Here is an 18,788-nt window from a genome sequence, read left to right as displayed (position 1 = left end):
GGTGATTTCTCCTAAATCTATCAACTGTACTGGCTCCATTATACGCATTGCTTAAGAAAAACCATAAGTGGATTTGGCAAGCTCTGCACCAGGATGCATTTCTGAAGGTAAAGCAAATGCTAAGATCATCAGCCCTACTGGTCCACTTTGACTCAAAGAAAGAATTTATTTTAGCTTGTAACGCATCCCCTTATGGAGTAGAGGCTGTGCTTTCACATCAGATGGCAGATGGCTCCAATCAACCCATTGGTTATACATCTTGCATTTTCAATGTTGTATAGTGACGATATTCTCAAATTGAGAAGGAGGGCTTGTCTATTGTATTTGGTGTTTGGAAATTCCATTAATACCTTCATGGTCACCATTTTCACATTATATCCGACCACAAACCTCTGTTGGGATTATTTGGAGAGGATAAGGTGATACCCTCCATCGCATCTGCTCGCATCCAGAGGTGGGCACTGATATTGGCTGCTTATAAACACATTTTTATTCACCGATCAGGAAGCCAGATCGCACATGCTAACGCGCTGAGCCACCTTCCCCTGCCAGATAACAAATTGAAGGTTCCAATTCCCCAGGAACTTGCCTTAGTACTAATTTTTTTGGATTCCTCCCCTGTCCAGGCCAAACAAATCCGTGAGTGGACAAGCCGAGATCCACTTTTATCTCACGTCCGGGAGCAGGTCTTGAATGGATTGTCAGGCAAGCCAAAATCTGATGACATGAAGCCCTATTTTAATCACAGAAATGAGCTTACCTGCCAGGATGGCATATTGCTCTGGGAAGCAAGGTTTTATCATTCCCCCGAGAGGGTGAAGGCCATTACTGACCGAATTACATAGCGCTCACCATGGCATTAGTAGGATGAAGATGCTCACACGCAGCTACTTGTGATGACCAGGGATGGAAATGGACATTGAAGCCCTAGTCAGAAGTTGTCTGCAATGCCAGCAGGTACCGAAGCTAACCCCCTTAGCTCTACTGCACCGCTGGGATTGGCCAGGGTGGCCATGGATGCTCCTCCACGTCGACTACATGGGGCCCTTCATGGGCAAGACGTTCCTTTTACTATTAGACGCCCACTCCAAGTGGATGAATGTCTACGAAGACTGGTCACCCACATCTGCTGCCACCATAGACAATTTGCGATAGAGTTTTGCAGTGCATGGGTTACCAGAGGTCCTTGTGTCAGATAACGGGGCTGCATTTACCAGCGGGGAGTTCCACAGCTTTGAAATGAAATGACTCATATCAAAACCTCGCCTTACCACCCTGCCTCTAATGGTTTGGCTGAGTGGGACGGTCCAAACTTTTAAGTCTGGGGGATGAAAAAGCTGGACAGGGATTCCATCAGCACCAGATTGGCACGGTTCATGTTCGCATATGACGCTACATAGGGCCGCCAGTATTGCCCTCGCTGAATTACTAATGAAGAGATGTCTCCGCACCTGTCTAACTCTTATCAGGCTGAATTTAGGGGGGAGGGTGGAGAGAAGCCTGGAGGCTCAGAAGGCTAGACATGGTGGCCATAATCATGAAAGAAATTTCACAGTGGGAGACACAGTTCTCGTGAAGAACTTTGAAGATGGGCCCAATTGGCTATTAGGCAAAGTGTATGCTATGACAGGACCCCTCTCCTATAACGTGTCGGTAAACGGCTGAATAATTAGACGACATGTGGATCATCTCGGGAGAAGAGAGATAGTCCCACAAGAAGGAATGCAGTCATCATTTGTGTTTGAGTCTGCACCATACATGGAAGAATTGTCACATGATTTGGAAGTACCCGGGGTGTTGGGGGGGGGGGGGGGGGGGGCCTGTCAGACCCAAGAGGGTCGAAGACACAAACTTGCCCACTTCCACCAAAGAGCCTGGTGAAGAGTTGACCCCTGAGAAGAGGGTCTCAGAAAAACCAGCCAAGGCCGTTGAGCTATGATGCTTGACACGTTTGAGGAAGCCTCCTGAAAGACTTGACCTGTAAATAGTTATTTGTGTAAATAATTGGGATGCTGTGATGTTTGTCAATTGTACTTTCAAGTAAAGGGGGAGGGGTGTGGTAAAGTGGAGTGCTGTGTACCTTTAAGAGAATGTAGTTAGTTGACCATGTGGCTGTATTGACTAATCACTACATAGTGCGGGCTTCTTGGGTAACTGTAAGTCTAGAGCGGGAGGTGATTGAAGAAGCACACATGGTATTAGCACTCTGTTCTAAGTTCCAATAAGCCACCAGTGTTTGTTCAGTTAATCTGTCTCTCTGCCTATACTGTTTCAAGCACCAACTAATGTTTTAATATCAAGGGCACAGCTAGCGTTCACTAGACAAAGCGAACCTGGTAACGAAAAACTTAAAAGTCAGGCTCAAAATAGTGACTGAATGACGTTAGAAAACATAGATGTTGCCACCTTAGCCAGGAAAATCTGCTTATACATGCAGCTATTGTCCCAGTGGCAGGCCTTTTCCTCCACCCTTGTGCCATCACCTTGTTCTTGCCATTAAGCCCTCCCAAACGTTTCTTCGCCTGACACTCAAAAAATGAAGCAGGCAATGAAAAATTGCACATAGTTGGTTCTTTAACAAACTCAATAGTTTGTTAATTGTTTATTTCAAAATGGCGGATGGGCTTCTGATTTCCTTGTCTGGTTGTTTTCTGTAATATCAAACACTAGCATGATGATGTCGTATTGCTGACCTGACGTCATCATGCTGTATTTTACATACACGTTGGGGTCAACCTACTTGTTTTGTGGCTGTAAAATCCAGCCCTAAGCTTAAGGGCACAAACAGAACATTTATCCTGGCATCTTGTCTTATCCCTTGGTGTTTTATCATTTTAATGTTGACTTTAGCAGCTCCATTTTCCTGTCCATTTCTGCAACCCAGTTTCCACTTCATTTGTAAAATTACATTGAATTTACAAACACAGAAACCAGCCATTTGGCCCTCCGGTCTGTGCCAGCTTACACTACACCAGCCTGCTCCCATTCCTCTTCATCTCATCCTATCAGCATATCCTTCTATTCTTTTCTCATGTGTTTATTTAGCTTCCCCTTAAATGCATCCATGATATTTGCCTCAAACACTCATTGTGGCAGCAAATTCCACATTCTTGACCTTTTCACTGAGTTATTTTCACATCTCTTGTATTCTTTAATGCTTTTACTCTTACAGATGATACGATCTTTGATAATGTCTAGCAGCTTTTTGAGTTCAAAAAACGAAACAAATGCAATGATATCCCAGATTCAAAAGAAATTAAAAGTTGCTTACCACAGCTTTCACCTCTAAAATAAAATTCTACTTGGAATACAGTTTCACAAGACATGGTTTAACTCAAAACACTGGACATCTTTCAGCGACCTCATTAAAAAAAAGACAGAGGTTGTTTTACTGTAGCCAAACCAAACTATTTGTGCTCAAGGGTACTGTACATGCCTTCAATGAGGGACTTATTGTAGATTAACCATGTTGGTATTTTGGCAGCTGAGGAGCTGGGAATATCATTGGTAAACCAGCTCCCAGGGGAGGGATACTCAAGGCAAGCACTGTTCTGCGCTTCCTGTGAGGACAGAGGCAAGCAACTTCTTGCAAGTTAGATATAGAACTCCCTCAACACACATTCTATTATAATCTCTTCATGAATCAGTGTGGCATTGTGTTCCAATGCCCACAGTGGCACAGTGGGTGGAGAGAAAGGACCTTTTGGGCCATTCAGGTAAATTCCAGACTGTGAGCCTGCTGATGTGTATTGGAAGTGTGGTTAGGGAGTACTGTCTAGAGCTCAAAATATGCCCAACAGTTGGGGAAATAAAATATTTAATTTTGTGTTGAAGTAAGCAGTATAGTATAGCATTTAACTTTTCAAATTAGCTAATCCTTGTACAGAACAGAAATGGGCCAGTCAGCCCAACTGGTACATGCTGGTGTTAATGCTCCACAGAAGTGTCCTTTTTATCTAAACTCATCAACACATCCTTTTATGAGTTCCACCTTCTCAACACCTTTTGGATAAAGAAGTTTCTCCTGAGTTCCCTATTCATTTTATTAGTGACTATCTTATATTTCTGGCTAGAACAAAGTACTGTGGATGCTGAGAATCTGAAATAATGCTGGAAATACTCAGCAGGTCTGACAGCATCTGAGGGAAGAGTTAACTATTCAGGTCGGTGACCCTTTGTGAGGAGTTTCTCCTCAATTCCCTATTTCATTTAATAGTGGCTTGCTTCTTTTTAAGACCCCTATAGCTTTGGTCGGCCCCAAAATTGGAAGCATTTTCTTTATGTCTGACTATTCAATCCCTTTCATAATATTGAAGATCTCTATCAGATCACCCCTCAGCCTTCTCCTTCCTACATAGAGCCCCTGTCTGTTCAATATTTTCTGATTGTAACCTCAGTTCTGTAGTAAATCTTGTACCTACTTCTGTGCCTGCATAACTTTTTTTATAATATGAAGACTAGAATTGGAGTGGCAGTTATCTGTCACCTGAAAGCAGTTGGTTCAAGTGAACAATATTGTCCAGATTCAAGACCTGGACAATATCCAGGCTTGGGCTGACAAGTGGCAAGTAATAGTCATGTCACACAAGTGCCAGGCAATGACCATCTCCAACAAGAGAGAATCCAACCATCGCCCATGACATTTAATGACATTACCATTGCTGAATCCCCCACTATCAATCCTGGGGGTTACCATTGACCAGAAACTGAATTGGACTAGCCATATAAATACTGTGGCTACAAGAGAAGGTCAGAGGCTGGGGATTCTGCAGATAGTACCTCACCTCCTGACCCCCCAAAAGCCTGTCCACCATCTACAAGGCACAAGTGAGGAGTGTGATGGAATACTCCTCACTTGCCTGGATGAGCGCAGCTCCAACAACACTCAAGAAGCTGGACACCATCCAGGGCAAGCAGTCTGCTTGATTGGCACCACATCCACAAATATTCACTCCCTCCACCACCGACGCACAGTAGCAGTAGTGTGTACCATCTACAAGATGTACTGCAGGAATTCACCAAAGCTCCTTAGACAGCACCTTCCAAACTCATTACCACTACCACCTAAAAGGACAAGGGCAGCAGATAGATGGGAACACCACCACCTGCAAGTTCCCCTCCAAGTCTCCCACCATCCTGACTTGGAAATACATCAACGTTCCTTCATTGTCACTGGGTCAAAATCCTGGAACTCCCTTCCTAACCGCACTGTGGCTGTATCTACACTACATGGACTACAGCGGTTCAAGAAGGCTGCTCGCCACCACCTTCTCAAGGGCAACTAGGGACAGGCAATAAATGCTGATCCGGCCAATGAAGTCCACATCCTCTGAATGTACAATAAAAGAAATACTGTAGCAGGAAGCTAAACTAGCCAGTAACTCATCAGAGGATCTATAAAAGAGACAGGCTTTTCAACCTGCACAACCAGGAAGGAGACAGAGAAGACAGGCGACTACACTGAAGTGAACAGAGACCAAGTAAGCAGTGCATTAGGTTCATGTGGGAATTTGGTGCAGGGGGAAAGAGGTGTAATTCTTTTGAGTCAAAACAATTAAACTAAATTAACAAAAATCAGGGACAAAGTAAAAGCAGCCCCTTAAAGGGAAACTGCAAAAACAAAAGACAAAATGCAAAGGAAACTTACCAACATCAAATCAAAATGTGATTAAAGGAGTCTATAAAGCACCCCAGTCCCTGCGGTGCCCACCGAACACAGAAGGCCTCGACGGTGCCAGCGGACACCACGTGCTCCCTCTCCAGGGACACCCGGCTGTGAACATAGCCGGGAAAGAGGTCAGACAGTTGGGTCGGATGGGGAGGAGGTGTGGTATACATAGGAATTATTCTAAGCTAATTAAGTGAGTAATTAAAATAAGTTGATTAAATAACCTAAGTAACAATGGCAGGGCAGGTGTTATGTTGCAGCTGTGGAATGTGGAAGCTTTTGGGTGCCAAGGCGATCCATGACAAACACGTCTGCAGAAAGTGCAAGCAGCTAGAGGAATTGTGGATCAGGATTATTGATCTGAAAGCTAAGGGAGGGGGAGAAATATTTGGACACTTAGTTCCAGAAGACAGTCACGCCCCTTAAAATAGGGTCATCTGTTTTGGTCAGCAGTGAGGGACAGGAGTATGTGACCATGGGTGAGACCGGTAAAGGGACCAAGTAGACAGCAATAGAGGAGCCTCAGAATTTGCAATTGTCAAACAGGTTTGAGGTGCTCATAACATGTGTCGATGAAAGTGATGTCTGCAAGGTGGATGAGCAGGCTGGCCATGGCACCCTCATACAAGAAGCCATTCAAGCGGGGGAAGCAAACAGGAATGTAGTGGCAGTAGGGGAAAGTATAGTGAGGGGGATTGACACTGTTCTCTGTACCAAACAGCAAAAGTACAGAAGGCTGTGTTGCCTGCCCAGGGTTCGGGACATCTACTCATGACTGGAGAAGAACTTGCTGTGGGAGGTGGAGGATCCAGTTGTTGTGTCTATGTAGATACCAATGACATAAGCAGGGCAAGGAAAGAGATTCTGCACAGTCAGTATGGGAAGCTAGGTACCAAATTAAGAAGCAGAGCCTCATAAGTAATAATCTCTGGATTCAAATTGGGATAGGGCGAATAAGATAAGTAAGATGAATCCATGGATCAAAGACTGGTGTGGAAGAAGTGGGTTCTGGTTTGTGGAGCACTGGCACTAATACTAGTATCAAAACTGCTACAAAGTCTCAAAAAAGGAATGAAACGGATTGGACCGCCTGGCATCAACCTAGGCACTGGAAACAGCAACAGCAAACTCAGCCCTATCGACCCTGCAAAGCCCTCCTTACTAACATCTGGAGGCTAGTGCCAAAATTGGGAGAGCTGTCTCACAGACAAGTCAAGCAACAGCCTGATATAGTCATCCTCACGGAACCATATATTACAGATAATGTCCCAGACACAATCATCACCATCCCTGGGTATGTCCTGTCCCACCGGCAGGACAGACTCAGCAGTGGTGGCAGCACAATGGCATACAGTCAGGAGGGAGTTGACCTGGGAGTCCTCAACATTGACTCCGGACCCCATGTGGTCACATGAAATCACGTCAAACATGGGCAAAGAAACCTCCTGCTGATTACCATGTACCACCCTCCCTCAGCTGATGAATTAGTGCTCCACCATGTTAAACACCACTTGAAGGAAGCACTGAGGGTGGCAAGGGTGCAGAATATACACTGGGTGGGGGACTTCAATGTCCATCACCAAGTGTGGCTCGGTAGCATTACTAATGACTGAGCTGGCCGAGTTCTAAAGGACATAACTGCTAAACTGGGTCTGCGGTAGGTGATGAGGGAACCAACAAGAAGGAAAAACATACTTCACCTCATCCTCACCAACCTGCCTGCCACAGATGCATCTGTCCAAGACAGTATCGGTAGGAGTGACCACTGTACAGTCATGGAGACAAAGTCCCGCCTTCACATTGAGGATACCCTGCATCATGTTGTGTGGCACGACCATTGTGCTAAATGGGATAGATTTCAAACAGACCTAGCAACTTAAGACTGGGCATCCATGAGGCACTGTGGGCCATCAGCAACAGCAGAATTGCAATCTGTAACCTCATGGCCAGCATATCCCTCACTCTATCATTACCATCAAGCCAGGGGATCAACCCTGGTTCAATGCAGAGTGCAGGAGGGCATGCAAAGAGTAGCATTAGGCATTCCTAAAAAAATGAGGTGTAAACCTGGTGAAGCTATAACACAGGACTACTTGCATTCCAAACAGCATAAGCAGCAAGTGATAGACAGAACTAAGTGATCCCACAACCAACGGATCAGATCTAAGCTCTGCAGTCCTGCCACATCCAGTCGTGAATGGCGGTGGGCAATTAAACAACTCGCTGGAGGAGGAGGCTCCACAAATATCCCCATCCTCAATGATGGGGGAGCCCAGCATGTCAGTGCAAATATAAGGCTGAAGCATTTGCTACAATTTTCAGCCAGAAGTGCCAAATGGATGATCCAACTCACCTCTTCCAGTGGTCGCCAGCATCACAGATGCTAGCCTCCAGCCAATTGGGTTCACTCTAGGTGTTATCAAGATATGGCTGAAGGCACTGGATTCTGCAAAGGCTATGGGTCCTGACAATATTCTGGCAATACTACTGACGACTTGTGCTTCAGAACTTGCCGCATCCATAACCAAGCTGTTTCAATATAGCTTCAACACTGGCATTTACCTGGCTATGTGAAAAATTGGCCAGTATGTCCTGTACACAAAAAGAAGGACAAATTCAACCCAGCCAATTATTGACCCATCAGTCTACTCTTGATCGTCAGTTAAGTAATGCAAGGAGTCATCAACAGTGCTATCAGGTGCCACTTGTTTAGCAATAACCTGCTCACTGACACCCAATCTGGGTTCCGTCAGGGCCACTCAGCTCCTGACCTCATTACAGCCTTGGTTCAAACATGGGCAAAAGAGCTGAACTCCAGAGGTGAGGTGAGAGTGATTGCCCTTGACATCAACACCGCATTTGATTGAGTATGCAATCAAGGAGCCCAGCAAAACTGGAGTCAATGGGAATCAGAGGGGAAACTCTCCACTGCTTGGAGTCGTACCTAGCACAAAGGAAGGTGTTGTGGTTGTTGGAGGTCAGTCATCTTAGCTCCAGGACATCTCTGCAGGAGTTCCTCAGGGTAGACTTCATCTTCAGCTGCTTCATCAATGATCTTCCTTCCATCATAAGATCAGAAGTGAGGATGTTCACTGATGATTGCACAATATTAATCACCAATTGTGACTCCTCAGATGTTGAAGCAGTCCATGTCCAAATGCAACAAGACCTGGGCAATATCCAGGCTTGTGCTGACAAGTGGCAAGTAACATTTATGCCACCCAAATGCCAGGCAATGACCATCTCCAACAAGAGAGAACCTAACCATCGCCCCTTGACTTTCAATGGCATTACCATCACCGAATCCCCCCACTATCAAAATCCTGGGCGTTACAATTGACTGGAGACTGAACTGGACTAGTAATATAAATACTGTGGCTATAAGGGCAGGTCAGAGGCTAGAAATCTTGCAATGAGTAACTCACCTCTTGACTCCCCAAAGTCTGTCCACCATCTACAAGGCACAAGTCGGCAGTGTGATGGAATACTCCGCACTTGTCTGGATAAGTGCAGCTCCCACAATACTCAAGAAGCTTGACACCATCCAGGACAAAGCAGCCCCGCTTGATTGGCACCACATCCAGAAACATTCACTCCTTCCATCACTGATGCATTGTAGCAGTATTGTGTTCCATTACAAGATGCACTGCAGGAATTCACCAAGGCTCCTTGGACAGCATCTTCCAGACCCACAGCCACTACCATCTAGAAGGATAAGAGCAGCAAATAGGTGGGAATACCATCACCTAGAAGTTCCCCACCAAGCCACACACCATCCTCACTGGGAAATATATCAATGTTCCTTCACTGTCACTGTCAAAATCCTGCAACTCCCTTCCTAACAGCACTGTGGGTGTACCTACACCACAGGGACTGTGGCAGTTCAAGAATGCAGCTCACCAACACCTTCTCAAGGGCAACTAGGCAAATGCTGGCATGGTCAGCGAAGCCCACATCCCGTGAATGAATTTTTAAAAAGTATTGGGAATAGTGGGAGGCTGTACTGTTGGGACAGTCTACACCTGAACCATGCTATGGCAGGTATCCTTGTGAATTGCATAACTAGGGAAGAAGAGAAGGCTTTAAACTAAACAAGGGGGTGAGGGAATCAAGCTTGGGTAGATGCAGCAAATTAAGGGGTAGATTCAAGGCAGGAGGCCATAATGGTAATATGGGAAATGAGGGTCATAGAGTAGCAGGAAGGTACAGACAGATAAAACCTAAGAATACACCGACAGTGAAGACTAGATATTACAAAGGTAACAAAAAAGACAAAACTAAAGCTTCTGCATCTGAATATGCATAGCATTCATAACAAAGTAAATGAATTAATAGCACACGCTAAAGTAAATAAATATGATCTGATAGCGATTATGGGGATGTGGCTGCAGGATGACAAGGATTGGGTCCTGCATATTGAGGTGTATATGACATTCAAGAAGAATAGGAAGCAAGGTAAAGGTGGAAGGGTTGCACTGTTGATCAAGGATGGCATTGGTGGAATAGCTAGAGATGACCTTGGTTCAGGATATCAGGATGTAGAATTGGTTTGGGTGGAGATGAGGAATTATAGGGGAGAAAAGTCACTAGTGGGAGTGGTCTACAGGCCCCCTAACAGTAACCACGATTTAGGACAAAGTATACAGGAAGAAATATTAGATGCTTGAGACAAAGGGACGACAATAATGATGGGTGATTTTAATCTGCATATAAACTGGAAAAATCAGATTGGCAGTCGTAGCCTGGATGAGGAGTTCATAGAATGCTTTGGAGGTAGTTTTTTAGAGCAGCATGCTCTGGAACCAATCAGAGAGCAGGTTATATTGGACCTGGTATTGTAAAATGTGACAGGATTAATTAATGACATCAGAGTAAAGGTAACAATGACCACAATATGAATGAATTTTACAACCAGTTTGAAAGGGAAAAGTGTGGGCCTAAGAGTATTTTAAACTTAAATAAGGGCAACCTTATGGGCAAGAAATCTGAGCTAGCTGAAGTGAACTGGAATAGTAGGGGATAGATCAATAGAGAAGCAGTGGCAGACATTTAAAGGGATATTTCAGAATACTCAGAATAAGTATATTCCGACTATAAAGAAAAATTCTAAGGGGGCGACCCATCATCCGTGGTTAACTAAAGAAATTAAGGAAAACATCAAACTTAAGGAAAAAGCATATAACTGTGCAAAGTAGAGTGGCAGGTCAGGTGATTGATAAGGATATAAAGAATGGCAGAGAATGACTAAAAGGTTAATCAGCAGAAAGAAATTAGAGTATGAGAGGAAGCTAGCTAGAAATGTAAAAATGGATAGCAAGAGTTTCTACAGGTATTTAAAAAGGAAAAGATTAAATGAAGCAAGTGTTGATCCTCTGGAGAGTGACAATGGGGAGTTAATAGTAGATAATAAGAAAATGGTGGATGAAATGAACAAATATTTTACTTCTGAATTCACTATAGAGGATACAAAAAACATTCCAGTAATAGCTGTAAATCAAGAGGTGGAAGGGAGAGGGGAACTTGGTGAAATTACAATCACTAGGGAAGCAGTATTGAGCAAACTGATGGAGCTGCAGGTTGATAAGTCTGCATCCTGATGGACTTTATCCTAACATCTTAAAAGAGGTGACTAATGAGGTAATAGATGCATTGGTGTTAAGTTACCAAAATTGGCTAGATTCTGGAAAGATTCCATCAGACTGGAAAGTAGCAAATATAACCCTCCCACTCAAGGAGGGATGGAGGCAGAAAACAGGAAACTATAGGGTAGTTAGCTTGACTTCTGTAGTGGGGAAGGTGTTAGAATTGATCATTAAGGAGGTAATAGCTGGGCACTTTTAAGAACTCAGGGTAATCAGGAAGAGTCAACTAGGTTTTGTGAAAAGGAAATCATGTTTAATCAATTTATTGGAGTTTTTTGAAGGAGTAACGTGTGCTGTGGATAAAGGGGAGCCTGGAGGGTCTTTTTCTGGTTGGCAGGATGTGATGAGTGGTGTGCCACAGGGATCAATGCTGGGGACTCAATTTTTTATGAATCATAAAAATGCCTTGGAAGAAGGGACCGAAGGAAAGGTTGCTGAATTTGCTGATGACACAAAGATAGGAAAGTAAATTGTGAAGAGATGTAAGGAGGCTACAAAGTGACATAGATTAAGTGAATGGGCAAAGATCTGGCAAATGAGTATAATGTGGACAAATGTGAAATTGTTCATTTTGGCAGAAGGAATGAAAAAGAAGCTTATTATCTTAATGAGAGGAGATTGCAAAGCTCTGAGATTCAGAGGGATCTGGGTGTCCTAGTGTATGAATCACAGAAGGTTAGCATGCAGGTACAGCAGATAATTAGGAAAGCTAAGAATGTTATCATTTATTTTGATGGGAATTGATTACAATAGTAGAGTGGTTATGCTTCAGTTGTACTGGGCATTGGTGAGACCACATCTGGAGTATTGTATACAGCACTGATTTTCTTATTTAAAGAAAGATGTAAATGCATTAGATGCAGCTCAGAGAAGGTTTACTAGACCAATACCAAAAATGGGCAGGTTGTCTTATGAGGAAGGGTTGGACATGTTGGGCTTGTATCCACTGGAATTTAGAAGAATAAGAGGCGACTTAATTGGAACCTTTAAGATCCTGAGGGATCTTGACAGGGTGGATGTGGAGAGAATGTATCCTCTTGAGGGAGAATCTAGAACTAGGGGTCACTGTTTAAAAATAAGGGGTCACTCATTTGAGACTGAGTTGAGGAGAATTTTTTTCTCTCAGAGGGTGGTGAGTCTTTGGAACTCTCTTCCTCAAAAGGCAGTGGAAACAGAGTCTTTGAATAGTTCTAAGGCAGAGCTAGATAGATTCTTGGTGAACAAGGAGGTGAAAGGTTATTGGCGGTAGGCAGGAATATGAGGTTGAGGTTACATTCAGATCAGCCATGATCTTATTGAATGGTGAAGCAGGCTCGAGGGGCTGAATGGCCTACTCCTGCTCCAATTTCGTATGCTTATATAAATGCTCATATCCCGAATTGCCCATGAGAAGGTGGTAGTGAGCTGCCTTCTTGAACCACAACAGTCCATGTGGTGTAGGTACACCCATTGTGCTGTAGGGAAGGATTTACAGGATTTTGACCCAGCAACAGTGAAGAAATGGCAATATATTTCCAAGCCAGGATGGTGAGTGGCTTGGATGGGAACTTCCAGGTGGTGATGTTCCCATGTGTCTGCTGCCCTAGTCCTTCTAGTGGGTTTGGAATGTGCGGTCTAAGGAGGCTTGTTGAGTTCCTGCAGGGCATCTTGTGGATGGTACACACTGCTACCATTGCGTGTTGCTGGTGGAGGGAGTGAATGGTTGTGGATGAAGTGCCAATCAAGCAGGCTGCTTTGTCCTGAATGGTGTCAAGCTTCTTGAGTGTTGTTGGAGCTGGAGTCATCTAGGCAAATGGGGAGTATTCCATCACATTCCTGATTTGTGCCTTGTAGATGGTGGACAGGTTTTGGGGAGTCAGGAGGTGAGTTACTCATCGCACAATCCCTAGCCTCTGATCTGCTCTTGTAGCCACAGTATTTATATGGCTAGTCCAGTTCAGTTTCTGGTCAATGGTAACCCCCAGGATGTTGATAGTGGGGGATTCAGCGATGGTAATGCCATTAAATGCCAAGAGGAGATGGTTAGATCCTCTCTTGTTGGAGATGGTCATTGCCTGGCACTTGTGTGGTGCAGAAGTTACTTGCCACTTGTCAGCCCAAGCCTGGACATTGCCCAGTTCTTGCTGGATCTGGATATGGAATGCTTCAGTAACTGAGGAGTCGTGAATGGTGAACATTGTGCAATCGTCAGCGACCATCCCCACTTCTGACCTTATGGTGGAAGAAAGGTCGTTGATGAAGCAGCTGAAGAGTGTTGGGCTGAGGTCTCTACCACAAGGAACTCCTGCAGTGATGCCTTGGAACCGAGATGACTGACTTCCAACAACCACAACCATCTTCCTTTGCGCAAGGTATGATTCCAACCAGCGAAGAGCTTTCCCCCTAATTCACATTGATTTCAGTTTCGTTCGGGCTCCTTGATGTCACACCCAGTCAAATGCTACCTTGATGTCAAGGGCAGTCACTCTCACCTCACCTCTGGAGCTCAGCTCTTTTGTCCATGGTTGAACCAAGGCAGTCATGAAGCCAGGAGCTGAGTGGCCTTGGCGGAACCCAAACTTAGTGTCATTGAGCAGGTTGTTGCTAAGCAAGTGCCACTGATAGCACTGTTGATGACCCTTTCCATTACTTTACTGACAATGGAGAGTAGACTGATGGGGTGATAATTGGCCGGATTGGATTTGTCCTGCTTTTTGTGTACAGGATATACCTGGGCAATTTTCCACCTAGCCAGGTAGATGCCAGTGTTGTAGCTGTACTGAAACAACTTGGCTAGGGGTGCGACAAATTCTGGAGCCCATAGCCTTTGCAATTTCCAGTGCCTACAGGTGTTTCTTGATATCACGTGGAGTGAATAGAAATGGCTGGAGACTGGCATCTGTGATGCTGGGGAAGTCTGGAGTAGGCCAACGTGGATCATCCACTCGGCACTTCTGGCTGAAGAATGTTGCAAATGCTTCAGCCTTATCTTTTGCACCAACGTGCTAGGCTCCTCCACCATTGAGGATTGGAGCATCCTCCTCCAGTTGGTTGTTTAATTGTCCACCACCATTCACGACTGGATATGGCAGGACTGCGGAGCTTATATCTGATCCGTTGGTTGTGGAAACGCTTAGCTCTGTTTATCGCTTGCTGCTTTTGCTGTGTGGCATGCAAGTAGTCCTGTGTTGTAGTTCCATCAGGTTGACACCTCATTTTTAAGTATGCCTGGTGCTGCTCCTGACATGCCCTCCTGCGCACTTCATTGAGCCAGGGTTGAACACCTGGCTTGATGGTGATGGTAGAGTGGGGGATTGCAGGGCCATGAGGTTATCAATTGTGGTTGAGTACAATTCTGCTGCTACTGATGGCCCACAGCGCCTCATGGTTGCCCAGTCTCGAGTTGCTACATCTGTTTGAAATCTATCCCACTTAACGTGGTGGTAGTGCCACACAACATCGGTGGGTAAAGCATGACCTTCCCTTTTGAAATACATGTTGCTTATTCTTCTTTATATTTTCAGTCTCTTGATGTTTTCCAATTACACGTTCAAGTTCCAGTCTAAGGGCGGATTTTTCCAGTCCTGCCCGCCATTGGGATTTTCCGGTCCCGTCGAAAGTCAATGGACTCTTGGCTGGACCGCTGAATCCCCCACGGTGGGTCCTGTCATGACGGGGTTGGAAAATCCTGGCCTAGGACTTCAACATAAAACTCAAGCTGACATTCCAGTAAGTTACTCAGAGAGCGCTGCGCTTTCAGAGACCATAAGACCATAAAATGTAGGAGCAGAAGTAGGCCATTTGACCTATCGAGTCTGCTCTGCCATTCAATGAGGTCATGGTTAATCTGATAATCCTCAACTCCACTTTCCTGCCTTTTCCCCATAACCCTTGATTCCCTTACTGATTAAAAATCTGTCTATCTCACCCTTGAATATACTTAATGACCCAGCCACAGCCCTCTGCAGTAAAGAATTACACAGATTCACTACCCTCTGAGTGAAGAAATTCCTCCTCATCTCTATTTTAAATGGGCAACCTCTTACTCTGAGATTATGCCCTCTGGTCCTTGACTCTCCTACAAGGGGAAACAATCTCTCAGCATCTACCCTGTCAAGCCCCCTAAGAATCTTATATGTTTCAATAAGGTTGCCTCTCATTCTTCTAAACTCCAGTGAGTACAGGCGAAACCTACTCAACCTCTCCTCATAATAAAATCCCTCCATACCTGGGGTCAACCTAGTGAACCTTCCCTGGACTGCCTCCAACGCCAGTATATCTTTCTTTAGATAAGGAGACCAAAATTGTTCACAGTATTCTAGGTGTGGTCTAACTAGTGTCTTGTGTAGTTTTAGCAAGACTTTCCTATTTTTATACTCCATTCCCTTTGAAATAAAGGCCAACATTCCATTTGCCTTTCCTATTACCTGTTGAACTTGTATGTTAGCTTTTTGGGATTCATGCACAAGGACTCCCAAATCCCCTGTGCTGCAGCCTTTCTCCATTTAAATAATATTCAGCTCCTCTATTCTTCCTGCCAAAATGTACAACCTCACATTTTCTCACATTTTATTCCATCTGCCAAGTTTTAGCCCACCCACTTAACCTGTCTATATCCCTCTGTAGACTCCTTGTGTCATCCTCACCACTTGCCTTCCCATCTATTTTTGTATCATCTGCAAACTTGGGAATAGTACATTCATTTCCCTCATCTAAGTCATTAATATATATTGTAAATAATTGAGGCCCCAGGACTGATCCCTGTGGCACTCCACTAGTTACAAGTTGCCATCCCAAAAATGCCCCCCTTATCCCAACTCTCTGTCTTCTATTAGTTAGCCAATCCTCTATCCATGCTAATATACTACCCCCAACGCCATGGGCTCTTATTAAGTAGCTTTATCTGCGGTATCTTATTGAACACCTTTTGGAAATCCAAATATATTACATCTACTGGTTCCCCTTTATCTATCCTGCTTGTTACCTTCTCGAAGAATTCTAATGAATTTGTTTGATATTTCTAAATGCCTAGCTATTACATCCTTTAAAATAGACTCCAACATTTTCCCAGTGACAGATGTTAAGCTAACTGGCTTATAGTTACCTGTTTTTTTGTCCACCTCCCTTTTTGAATAAGGGTGTTACATTGACCGTTCTCCAATCCTCTGGTACTTTTCCAGAATCTAGGGATTCTTGGAAGATTACTACTGGTGCATCCATTATCTCTGTAGCTACTTCCTTTAATATCCTAGGGTGCAACCCATCAGGTCCAGGGGGCTTATCAGCCTTTAGCCCCATTAGTTTCCCCAATATTTTTTCTCTAGTGATAGTTATTGTATTTATTTCCTTCCCCCCTTATGCCCTTTGATTATTTAGTATTTTTGGAATGTTATTAGTGTCTTCTGCCGTTAAGACTGAGGCAAAGTATTGAATCAACTCCTCTGCCATTTCCTGGTTCCCCATTATTATTTCCCCAGCCTCATTCTCTAAGGGGCCTATGTTCACTTTGGCCTCTCTCTTCCTTTTCATATATTCCAAGAAGCTCTTACTGTCCGTTTTTATATTACTTGCTAGTTTACCCTCAAAGTTTATTTTCTCCTTATTATTACTTTTTTGGTCATCTTTTGTTGGTTTTTAAAACTTTCCCAATCCTCTGGCTTACCACTAATCTTTGCCACATTGTATGTTTTTCTTTCAATTTGATATTGTCTTTAACTTCCTTGGTTAACCATGGTTGGTTTCTCCCCTTCCTTCCTTGAATCCTTCTTCCTCACTGGGATACATCTTTGTTGAGAGTCATGAACTATTTTCTTAAATATCTGCCATTGTTCATCAACCGTTTTTTCCACTAAACTGCTTTCCCAGTCCACTCCAGCCAACTCTGTTTTCATTCCATTGTAATTACCTTTATTTAAGTTTAGCACAGTTGTTTCTGACCCAAGTTTTTCATTCTCAAGCCGAATGCTAAGTTCTACCATATTATGGTCACTGTTTCTTAGGCGATCCTTTACTCTGAAATCATTTAGAGGTGCTATCTTTCAATTGACACAATAAACCAAGGCCCTGCCTGCCTACTCAGGTAGATGTAAAAGATCCCATGGTACTACACACCATTCTGACTTGGAACTATCTCACCATTCCTTCACTGTCGCTGGGTCAAAATCCTGGAACTTTCTCCCTAACAGAACTGTGGGCGTACCTACACTACATGGACTGCCGAGGTTCAAGAAAGTGGCTCATCACCACCTTCTCAAGAGAAATTAGGAATGGACAATAATTTCTGGCCTGGCCAGTGATGTTCACATCCCCTGAAAGAACAAAAAATTGTAATGATTGCTGTTGCCTAGCTTTTTCCTGTGCTTATTTCTCTTATCTGTTCTTCTTCATTTCCCATTACTAAATCCAGGAGCGCTCCCTCTCTTGTTGGGTTTTTAACATACTGGCTTCTATTTCACTTGGGTCGATCTATATTAAGTGACTGAAATCTCTGTGGAGGGGTTCACCCAATCTCTTGCCACATCTCCACTGGAAGAATGATGGGAAACCTGCAGAAATTCCAGTCAAACATTTCTATTATATGTGTTAAAAATGCCAATTCTGGAAAGGAAAGTAATCAATTTTCACATAAAATCATTAAAAATTCTCGAAAGAAGTTTCCCTAGATCGACCTGGCTTCCCCCCTAAACTCTTGGGCTTGCTTGTGTATATTTTTAGCTTCTGTGGAGACATTTTATGCACACTTCAGAATGAGACACATTATTGTTGTTACTTGCCCTAGTGAAACTACAATACAGTGTCTATGAGCAATGTAAGTGGAGTTGAAAGCATTACCAGCACAACTCAAGTTAAAATCCAGCTTCTATACAGTAAGAAAGGCAGTACTGTTTCCTCAGCAGCAATACTGCTTGACCCTTTTGAAGGCTTTTGGACATGGTACAAGATCTGATTAAGTTGAATTCCCAAGCACTAAACTCACAAAGCTTCTTCTGATACCTAATTTTAAAAATAACTGATATGGACAGAGTTTGCATATCTTACACCATGAGCACATTGAAAAAAACAATGCAGAGTATTGTGAGAAGTTGAAAACCGAGGTAAAAGAGGGCCTTGATACAGGACATCAAACCAAATTATATCAAGTCGCTCATGTTATCTACAACGTCAAACACCAACAAGTTGGCTCATGTGCCCATCATAAAACGTGGTTTTCTCTCCTTTATTTGTTAGTGTTCTTTATCAAGTTTCTGACCTTTGCTTTCAGCAAAAGTGCTATGTTCTGGAGTAATAGCTAATCCCACTTAAGTAGCTCACTTCAGTACCTGATTAGTGACTACCTCCCTATCGCCAAAAAATGTTGCCCAAATTTTCAGTGGCATGCGATGATTCCACATTTTCACAGGTGCATATTTACCTCTATATTTAAAAACACCCTACACTTAGACACAGGTACTTAACATGCAATGCAATGCCCGATTTGGCATTGTGCTTTTTTAATATTC

Source organism: Carcharodon carcharias, chromosome 14, assembly GCF_017639515.1.
Source record: "Carcharodon carcharias isolate sCarCar2 chromosome 14, sCarCar2.pri, whole genome shotgun sequence".
NCBI lineage: Eukaryota > Metazoa > Chordata > Chondrichthyes > Lamniformes > Lamnidae > Carcharodon > Carcharodon carcharias.
The sequence above is the reverse complement of the archived record's forward strand: the minus strand, read 5'-3'. Positions refer to the sequence as shown.